Genomic DNA, 11,007 nt, shown 5'->3' on the forward strand with positions numbered 1-11,007 from the left:
CTTTTGTCATACTAAATACAATATGTTTTATTATAATTACATTCAATATAGTAAACAATATGTTCTAGGAATAAATTTTTTTTTATCATTTCAGAAAAATAAATGTTAAATTATAATTTTATTATGATTAAGGAAAGATAAAGATATTATTTGAATATCCCATAACCACATTCAATACGTTAGAAATTAATTGGATATAACTGTAAATGGAAAATGAATCACCATTTAAGGAAAATAAATGTTTGCAATACCATAATAATTAAGGAGAGAGTAAGATATTATTTTAATAACCTAATTCGGAACTTTTAATCTACTACTCAATTAAAAAGAAAATGCATTTAATAACATTAAAAAGTTATTAGTTTATATTTTTTCTCATTGTACTAATTCAATTCAATCAAACTTAATTTTAAAGATAAAATAACATCTTCATTTTAATTGTTATCAATATATTTAAAAAAATGATCATGAAAAGGCTTTTCTTGCACCTTATTTTAATTTTCATATACTATTATTATTTTTTCTGCCATTTTTCAATGATTTTTTATTTCGATTTAAAATTTAATGTCTATTCTTAAAACTCTGATGGTACAAATTAAGGTGAAGTAGAATATAATAAATGATGATTCTTCTATTAAATAAGAAGATACAATGAAATTGAAAGGGTGAAACTTTTTTTTTTTGAATGGATAAGAAATTCTATTAAGGTATCATTACGTCATTATTCAATATATTTTGAATATAAATTTCATTTGCTGATGCATTTGTTTAGTACTCCTTCTGTCCCTAATTACTTGTTCACTTTTCTTTTTATAGTTGTCTCTAATTACTTGTCCATTTTGACAAATCAAGAAAGAACATTTTTTTTATCTATTATACCCTCAATTAAATGACAAATTACTTTGAAAAATTGCAGAACTTTTCATCTACTTCATAATTAATAGGGGTAAAATGATAAGCTCACTATGTCATTAATTGATTTCTTAATAAATGTGTCAATTTAAAAGTGGACAAGTAATTAGGGACAGAGAGAGTATTACAGTGTTATTTGACATTATGAGATATTTCTTAGACATTTAAGGAGAATGGTACACCGGAACATATATTATATATTAAAGGATCAACTTCATGCAATGGAAGAATTTGTTATTAGCAAATATATTTAAACTTATTTGATAAAAAATATATTCTTCCTCATTTAATAGACGTAAAATTTGTGAAGCTTTATTTTTTTCACAATCTTCATATTATTAAAACAAATAAAAATATTACGATTAAACAACAGAGTAAATATAAATTAATCAAAAATATTTAATTTAAATGATCGCGCGAAGTGCGGCCAAGTTCTCTAATTTTTTTAAAAAAAGTAAAATTTAAATGGGTCTACTATAGAATTCCTAGAAATCGAACTTGAAAAAATTATGTTAAAAAATGGAAATTAAAAAGTGAAATAAATTTAATTGAGAGTTATCCCTTCGTCTGTCCCATTTTATGTGACACTTTTTATTTCTCGAGAATCAAATAATTTAAGTTTGACCATAAATTTGCGTATGATATCTTCAATTTTTTAAAAAAATTTGGAAAAAGTAGATAAATAGTAATCTTAGCTTCTAAGAAATGTCACATCATCATTTACATATCCAACTTTTATATATAAAAAAGAGTTAAAAAAGAAAAAATAAGTGATTTAAGAAAATTATATAAATAACATTAATGATGAGATGAAGATTAAGAAAAAACGTCAAATAAATTAGTAGTATTGATGATGATAAAAGTTAAATAAATCATTTTTTCTATTATCTAATTTTTTAACATAAAATTTCCAATCTTTTAAAATAAAAAAAAATGTTAAAAATAAAAATAAAAATCGAGGCAATAATTATTTTAAAGAAAAATATAACCAAAATTGTCAGAAAAAATTGATATAAAAAGAGTAACAATAAAGTAGGCCAAACACATGGTTGAATAAAGTAGGCCAAACATGTTGGTACATCTCAACTCTCACTTCTAATTAAGGGTAAAATAAAAATAAAAAAAATATATATATAAGTATAGACGGTGAAGCCCGTGCAGTACTGCACGGGCCCAATATGTCATTGACAGTAATAGAAAGAGTAAATTTGGCGCCGTATAATTCAAAATTTGGTATCGTAAATGTTTGTTCTTTTTAATGTCCGCTGAAACACGTAATCAAAATTTGGTATTGTAAATTTTCGTTCTTTTTAATGTGCGCCGAAACATATAACTGTGTAGAACTCTCGACTCAATAGCTCAAAATTGGTTGTTGTTGTCTTTCATTTCAAATAAATTTTTTCACAACAGAAACAATGACCGACTAAAATAGTAACTGCAATCTGAGTAAATAGGTGTCTCTCCACGAATATTCCTCCTCCAACCTGAATAAATTTATTAGATTAGTTTCTCAGATTTTCCTAAAACATTTGAACAAATCAGTTATACAAAATAGGGCAAATTAACCAATAAAAAGTTCATGATGATCCTGAGTAAAATAAGAACAGAAAATACAGGCAGTCATTGATAGCTATGTATTTTTGATAATTTCTACTGCTATCACTGTTAAATTAGCTCTCAAAAATTGATACAAAGTGTTCATAGTCAGCTAGCTGTCTACGAAAGAAGCAAAAAGAAGATCAATAAAAACCTGCAGAATGCGAAGACGAAAGTATTGAAATCTGTATCAACTCAACTATAACTTCCTAACTTGATTCTCTTTTCACAACGTTTTCAAAGAGGCATTTCTAAATAAGCGAAGATCAACACAATCCTAACCAATGGAAAGTCATTAACAACCCCTGCGGCTAAGAACTGAAATTGAGATTTGAAAAGAAGAAAAATTTGTTAAGGCCACAAACAACAACAATGAAAGTGTAGAAAATGAATATCGGAAAACGATAGTTATTGATTCTGCTGAAATAGTTGATCCAATCAAGTATGTAAGAAGAGGTATGAGTCAATGAGTTCACAGTGGTAGAGAAGTTCCGAAATATCACTTTTTTCCAAGTTAGACATCCCAATATTGCAATAAGCAAATGAGGCAAAAAGTCAGAATTAATGCATATAGAATCTAATCTAGCTAAAGATTGGAGAAGGTCACAGAGAAAATATAGCAACCACACAACATGCTCTTGCTTTGTAGGTTGTTAATAAATCAATTTTAAAAAGAGAAATGGACCATGCCAGATAATTGATCGAAGGAGATGCTCATCATAAATCCACCAACTATAAATTGACGAAAAACCAGTAATCTTAAGCAAATAGTGAAACTCTCGAATACTTGGTAGACAAATATTCTTTCAACAAAAGCAATAATTGCATATCAAAAAAAAAAATTGGTCGAAAAGGACTTAATACGAAGCAACACACAGGCAAAGTGAATTATTACAGAATCACACATCAGGATCTAAGAGAACATCAGACAATGGACTTACTGCCTTTACAAAAGAATAGAAACCGCTTCAACACTAAAAATATTATAAATTTGAGAAGAAATGGAACAATCAGAGAAAGCAGAGAGAAAAGTAATACAATAATATCTCTTGGTTAGGTCTTCAGAATTATCAAAGAGTTTGAACTACCAACCTGGGTTAAAGCAAGCGACATAAAAACTGGAAAACATCTTTGTTAGTTCCCTATGATGGGTCTTCCTTATTGAGCGTAGTTGTAGCGGATGATAATTTCAAAAAAATTCCTTTGCAGTCACCAAAAAGTACAAAAGTAAGGAAGATACTTCCTGCAATAGCAGACAATACAGAGGGTAAATATGTATGAACAGAGAATATAATAAGTCACATTATATCTTAAGCTTACTTTATATCTCAAGCGTGTATTTAAAAGCCTCATCTAAGCTCAATTGTAGGTTTTTAAGTAGACTGACCTTTTATAGTGCATTTGCTGGCGTGGATGGTTCAATTTTCAACCCCGAGGTTGAAGATTCTGGTAGAACATTAGATGGTTCCAATGCTAGCTCACATGTGCTTAGAGCTTGACCTTTTTTATGCTTCTCTCATTACCTATTGGTGGAAAGATGATTTTCTTTTATGTGCAAGACAGTACAGATAGAGTTGTGGGCATGACATTAGAGCTTCTCCAAGATGACTTTCGTAGTTTAACTCGAAAGAGTTCTGACAGCATGTCTTGGACATGGTTAATGGGGAGGAGTTGCTTCTGAAAATGGGAAAGTCAATTCTTAAATTTGCGTAAAAGTTATGATGCCACTGGAGTTGTTCTGTTGTAAAAAACAAAACTTGTAAAGACAAAGCAAAAGCCCCAATAGGAGTCGAAATTGAACATTTGGATTGTAACCTCAACATATAACTTCAAACAACTAAAAGAATTTCCTCAACTTAGCAAGTTGAACATTTGGCTTCTAACCTCAACAGATAACTTCAAATTGCTTAAAGAGTTTAGTCAACTGATGAATCAAGAGTATCAGATGGCACATGTCATTCTATCTTTTTCCAACAACGAAAATGCTACCAGATAACTTTTAATTCTCAAAAAAATGCAGAGACTCTGTATTATAAATTCAGTAATAAAGTAAAAACAACTATACAAATGCATTTAAATAAAGGGTAACCTTGATGCAAGTTGTCTCAAATATGTGTGCAGCTGTCATGGAAAGCAATTTTTCAGCCAAGTCTTCGGAAATTAAGGTTGATGTCGATCCACTACCATCAATCAGGTCAATTTGAAAGGTACAACTGCAATTATGATTAGTTTAGTACGTATGTATGTATAATATATTCTGTTGTAATGAAATGTATATGAGGAAAATATAATACCGAGGCACTAATGTTGTCTGTCGATGACACGTTGTGCATTCGAACACTTTCTTTTCTTTTGTGTGCTTTTTCTGCTTACATCCTGAACAGTCGAGCACACAAAACTTCTGCAGTTCATCTGAAATTTTTTATTTCTGCCTTTACGTGGAAATTTTCATTATGTCCAGGACAATGAAATACACATGTAGTAGGACTATATTTATATTTGTAAAAGCTTCCGGTAAGATATATTTATAATAGTTGTAAAACTTACAATTGTTTCAAATGAAATTTCCTCAATAGTGATAAATTATTGTTGAGCTGGAGCCATTGTGAGAGACGTCGATGACCCGGAGAAGTTCTCCAATGCAAAGCTTGAAGCATGTCTTTGTTTCTTTTTGTCCTATTCGTACACCAAAATAAAGTATTTAATATGTTATTCAAGTGCACGTAATATATTATAATAAAAAATTCATACCAGTTGATGAGCTCCAATGCCTGTGGATTAGTAGGGTTTATGTGAATCGTTGAATTGAATGTACTCTGAAGCAATAAACCTGTATAAGGACAATGTTTCTATAATGTTATCTTTTGAGTATAAATATTTAATGAATTTTATTTAATGCAATCATATCCTGATAAAGAGATATTCTTATACTTCTTGCAAGGATTACAGGAAATTCTGCAGCCGTTTCTATTTTAATTTGGAGTTCCGCTCCTTCAACTTTTCCAAAGTCTTTCTATAAAAGTGAGAAGAAATTGTCTCTTCCTGAAAGCAATGGAGCATCTATGGCAGTTGGAAAGTTTGAAAGCAGAGCAGGGGTCTTCATTTCAAATGGGCTTTGATAGATCTTTGAAATTGGAAAGATGCTCAGTCCACTCTCTTTTCGATCCAGTTACAGTTACAATAGTATTCTCGCGACACTTATTTTGAAGGCGCCAGCATATTTTAAGGGGCCACAATGAAGAACGACATCTAGTATATCTGCAAGTAAGAAGTAATCAAATATAATGAATGTGTACACATGTATGCAATTGTATATATGTTATGCGTAGTAGTAGTTATTAGGAGTAATATACCAATTTCTGTAGTTGGAGCAGAAAACATAGTAACTATGTGATCTTTCAGTATGGTCGGTGGTGGCAGTGGTTTTTCATGCTCGTCAGTAAGGTTGACACGTTCAATTATAGTTTCTCCATCATCAAGTACCCAATAGAATTTGCGAATTGGTCTTCCATATGAAGTTGATGAAACTTCAACTCTTGCACTGGTAATCAGATATGTGTTAAAAGAGTTTAAGTTTGTCAGCATAATTATCAATATCAGCAGCATACATAACTCCCTAAATTTGTTGCTCCAGTAAAGTGTTGTAAATGTTAATGTCTATATTGATGAGACTAAATTATATCTGCATACAAGTTAACTGTTATCATTATAGGTGTAAGTACCTCTTCGTCTTCGAAAATTAGATTTTGGAATCTGAGTTTTTTCTCTGGGCTTACTCTTCCTCCACTCATGTCCACAATTTGGACTTGACATGTCCAATCTACTGTTTCAGTTGTTGTTATTAGATCATATGTCTGCTAGGAAAATAAGTTTATCAACAATAGCGGCACGAAGTATTGTAGAAATCAGCCATATAACATGGCTTCTCGAAAAGGTTCATCAAATCGAATACTTATTTGGTGAAATTTTAGAAAAAATAGAAACATGCAAGTTGAAAATTTTCGCAGAAATCAGTAAATCCATAAAAAATTAGAATTTAAATTTTCAATAGACTACATTCGAGGGAGACAAAGGACAGAGAAAAGTCATCCACTACTCACCCATTTACAGTAAAATAGTAATGAACCGCTAACAACATTAAAGATCCGTCGATCAAATATATATCATAACTACAAATTCAACATCAACAAAGAAACTGAATTTGTCTATTGCATGAATAGAAATACCATTTCGATTTTTCCCACGACCGAAAATTGGGAAAGACATTGAAGATATGAACTTTCATTTTGATTTACCCATTTGTTCAGAAGAAATTTGAATGGAAAAATTCAAATTTTCAGCCATGTATTATCCCTTATTTAGAAATGACCCATTTTGATTTTTTCCTTTGGTTAGAAACAAAAATCCAACTGCCATTCTCAGTTTATCATTTGAGCACAAAAAAAATTGAAGAGAGAAGAAGAACAAAGGATAAGAAGTACCTTAAACTGCAGCAACACTTTCAGAAGATGAAAGATGAACAGAGCTAACACTTTCAAGAGATGGAAGATGCAGAGAAAGGGAAGGTCTTTATTTTGTACCAAGTATGATGAATAAGCAAATAAAGACATGTGTGTCTCTAAAAAAATGCATGAATTGTAATAGCCAATCAAATAGGGCGACAAACAATAAAATATTAAATTCATCATAGTACAATCTAAATAGCTTTTGGTCGACTTCTGTAATGCAGTGTTCGTCCAACTCTATAGTACAATTTGAATTGCATTTTGTACAATTATTTAGTGCTGTGATAGTCCCAATCTTGTTGGCTTAGACAAACCGAAAACACAAACGAACAGATGGATTGGGCATTCAAGAGTTCAGAAGTAGAAAGAAGAGTTGAGAGGGAGAGAAATTAGGGTACCTGCGCAGGTCGCCGGAAAGAAAGACAAATCTTCAGCCAAGCTTCAGAGAGAGATTTAAAGGGTTTAGAGAAACAGCAAAGAATAAAGAAGAGAAGGAGTGGCCATTAAAATTTGCCTTAAACCATGACGAAGAACCTGCGCAGGTCGTCGGAGACAAACTGAAATCTTCAGGAAACCTTCGCAGAGATGTAGAGAAACAGAAAACAGTAAAGAACAGGTCCATTCGCCATTGAAGAGTTGAGAAGTCGAAAGAAGAGTTGAGAGGGAGACAAATTAGGGTTAGAAATTGGAGAAGCTTCTAGAGAAAGTGAAAGGAAAATGAGAGAGGGTGTTGGTCCTGTAAATGTAAAATTTGTAAACGTACAAGTACTACTGCCTTTAGTGCAATCAGCAGATGCAGTGTTAGTCCTTTTAAATGTACAATTAGCACTGCCTTTAGTACAATAAGCAGCTGCAGTGTTGGTCCTTTTTAAGTGGCACTTCTAAATAAGGGTAATATTAATATAATATTCACTTTAATCCATTAAGCTGTCTGCTTGATTTTCTTCTTTAATCTTCCATATTTAATTCGTTTTAGCTTCAAACTTCTTCAACTTTCCATCAATTTAATCCTACAAATAAAATATACTATTAAGCATAATTCATAAAATTCATGCTCGAAAAGGACAAATATACATAATAAATGTGAGGCAAATAATGATTAAAAATATGTATTTTGACCTCACATCACATGTCAAGGAAGGAGGTAAGGAAAGATAAGTCTCTAACTCTCAAAATCTCACCAGGTGACGTCTCCAATGAAGAGAAAGACATGGCTTATCTCACCAAGAGATTTCAAAAAATTGTGAGAAAGCATGGAGGTTTTCAAAAAAAAGGGAACCCTCCCCGTGCTGCAAATGCAAGTGACTTATGTCACAGGTGTGGAAAGGAGGGACACTTCATAAGAGATTGTCTGATGCTCAAAGATGAAACCAAAGAGTATCAAAGATCCCGAGGTGAAAAAGATAAAAGAAGGGACCTGGTACCCGAGAAGAACGCAAGAAAAACTGCAACTGATTATGTTGTGAAAAAAGCTTTAGCTGTTTGGGGTGATTTATCAAGTGAGTTAGAAGAATCAGAATGTCCGGATGATGCATCCATGATGGTTGTTAAAGACGATGAGAATGTGTTAAATGGCATGTTTGCCCTCATGGCAAAATCGGATAGCGAGGAAGACGAAGAAAAGGTAACTCTTCTTGACCTTAAACAAAACTTGAATACTTACTCTATTAGAAGGTTGAGAAATCTAGTTGATGTCCTGATCGATTCTGTTATAGAGTTAACTTCTGAAAAGACTCTGTGAACAACACTCTCGATAAGTTTAGTGAAGAAAAAACAATCTTGACTCTCCACATGTCTGTTATTGAAGAACAATTGATAGTTCTAGAGACTGAAAATCCAGAACTCAAGGAACAATTAAACATTATGAATGAGAAATCTGGTAAAAGAAAAGGGGAGGCCACTAGCTGGGGACCTGGTCCTTTTCTATCCAGCAGGGGACTCATTTGAACTGGTAGGGTATGCAGATGCTGATTTTGCAGGATATCATGTAGACAGAAAGAGCACTTCCAGAATGACACATTTCCTTGGGTCTTCACTCATATCTTGGAGAACCACGAAACAAAATTCAGTGGCTCTCTCCACGGCTGAGGCCGAATATGTAGCTGCTGCATCTTGTTGTGCATAACTACTATGGATCAAGCAGCAACTTGAGGATTTCGGTGTGCTCATTCATACCATTCTTCTCATGTGTGATAACATCAGTGCAGTCAACATGGGAAAGAATCCAGTTCAACACAAAATGACAAAGCACATTGATGTCAGGCATCATTTCTTGAGAGACAATGTTGAAAAAGGGAACTTCAGCATCTAGTACTGCAGAATTGAAGATCAAATTGCAGACATTTTCACAAAGGCCCTCAGTAAGGATCAATTTGAGAGTAACAGGCTGAAGCTGGGAATAATAAACATGTATTGACCTAACCCTATCCAAAGGCATCCAATCCTCTTTTGGCTATGATCAGGAGGGCAAGTATCCTCATTACTGGTAATGCTTTGTTTAAATGAGATCAACTATGTACCTGTTGCAGGTATACACTCATGGAAAATCATAAGAGCAAAAAATGGTCAGAACCATTCAGGAATCAAACTTCACCTGCAGAATGGGACCTGGTCCTTTCCAAAGGTTAGCATTCTCTACATTTTGTTTAAACTGTTAAATGAGAACCGTTGAGATCTCCATGTGTGAATCATCGGCCATTTTGACCGTTGTCCCATCACTTTAAGTCCAAGCGACGCGTCTACTCAGGGACCTGAAATATCGTTTCATTTTTTTATACATCTTCCTTCCACTCCATCTCTTCATATTTCAAACTCCCTTTCTCTCAAAGCTCTCTGCAAAAAGTCCTAATTTCTCTCTCTCTCTCTAAAAAAGACCCCCCTCATCTCTCTCTAACATGTCTCAATCACCTTCCTCTTCCAAAAAAAAAATGTTGGACTCTTTGAAATAAATAGATCCAGTGGCTTTCTATACATCATCTGATGTACCCTCTCCATCGAAGATGTCGACCATCTCTTCGGACAATATTGCAGAAGCCAATCCTCTTAACCCTAGTCTCCTTTTGACCTCAATAACCCAGCACCCTCACAACAACCTGGTCCCTACTCAGCCATGTTATCTTACCACATGTTTGATGGTGATCTCCCCCACAGTAAGTCATCTGAGTCCAATATTCTTGCTGCCAGTGAAAACATTGTTATCGAAAGTCTGGCGAAGATGAGAGAAATAGTAGTACATGAAGAAGGAAGTAGCTTTGCAAATGAAGAAGGTGGTGGGTTTGTAGAGGGGATTATTGGAGATACAGAACCGTTCTTTGACCAAACTCCTGAGGTTGGTGTCTATCCATCTACTAATTCTAGTGACACTGACGAGGACAATGTCCCTCTCAAGTAGTCCATGCAAAGGAGAATGGTCCACGTCACCACGAAGGGAAAAGAAAAGGTTACAGAAGAAACCCCAAAAAGAAGGCCCTTGACTAGAGCAATCTCTCAAAAACTCATGGGTGATGCAATGAAATCAAGTGAAACTACCACAACAGAAAATAGAAGGAAAAGAAGACATGGAGAAGGGGGACTTACGCTACTGACCGATAATGTGGTGGATGTCTCCAACGAAATTTATAAGAATGACGCTGTAGATGCATACATGCCCCATGATGTTACACAAAAGGGAAAAGAAAAACATGGAAGGAGGGCAGGTAAGTTGAAACCCAGAACTTCCTCAGTCAAGAAGGGTGACTCTACACCTAAGAAAAAAGGGAATAAGACGCAAAAGAAGAGAGAATCATCAAAGAGAAAAAGGGAAACATCCCATGTTCCTCTAAAGACTTCTGAACATGGACCTGGTATTAGAAAAAATAAGGACGAAAAGGAAGTCAGCAAACAGTCGATTATTGATAACTTACGCTTACAGAAAGTGCTTGGAGGAAGAGTGTTTGACCCAGAAATATGTACGAAGTCAGGCATGGAATCATTGGCTGATCTGGTGGAAATTCAA

General features: G+C 33.6%; 2 long non-coding RNA genes across 8 annotated transcripts; both read right to left on the reverse strand.

Moving 5' to 3' along the window:
- Positions 1–3,075: 3,075 nt before the first annotated feature.
- On the reverse strand, positions 3,076–4,967 carry LOC102605034 (uncharacterized). 3 transcript variants are annotated; one of them, XR_001471734.1, is made up of 4 exons: positions 4,803–4,961; positions 4,598–4,721; positions 3,896–4,246; positions 3,467–3,751 (listed from the first exon to the last, which is right to left on the reverse strand). It is a non-coding gene; the product is annotated as an uncharacterized lncRNA (long non-coding RNA). The 3 variants fall into 3 exon arrangements; XR_001471735.1 differs by having other exon boundaries at positions 3,469–3,751; positions 3,896–4,185; XR_001471733.1 differs by having other exon boundaries at positions 3,076–3,751; positions 3,896–4,721; positions 4,803–4,967.
- An 88-nt stretch (positions 4,968–5,055) lies between these two features.
- On the reverse strand, positions 5,056–7,732 carry LOC102604817 (uncharacterized). 5 transcript variants are annotated; one of them, XR_001471737.1, is made up of 7 exons: positions 7,548–7,732; positions 7,412–7,452; positions 6,231–6,362; positions 5,862–6,049; positions 5,440–5,766; positions 5,260–5,338; positions 5,056–5,184 (listed from the first exon to the last, which is right to left on the reverse strand). It is a non-coding gene; the product is annotated as an uncharacterized lncRNA (long non-coding RNA). The 5 variants fall into 5 exon arrangements; XR_368565.2 differs by lacking the exon at positions 7,412–7,452; XR_001471736.1 differs by having other exon boundaries at positions 7,412–7,732.
- Positions 7,733–11,007: the final 3,275 nt, after the last annotated feature.

The sequence above is a fragment of the Solanum tuberosum genome, unplaced genomic scaffold, assembly GCF_000226075.1.
Source record: "Solanum tuberosum cultivar DM 1-3 516 R44 unplaced genomic scaffold, SolTub_3.0 scf00415, whole genome shotgun sequence".
In the NCBI taxonomy this organism is placed as follows: Eukaryota; Viridiplantae; Streptophyta; class Magnoliopsida; order Solanales; family Solanaceae; genus Solanum; species Solanum tuberosum.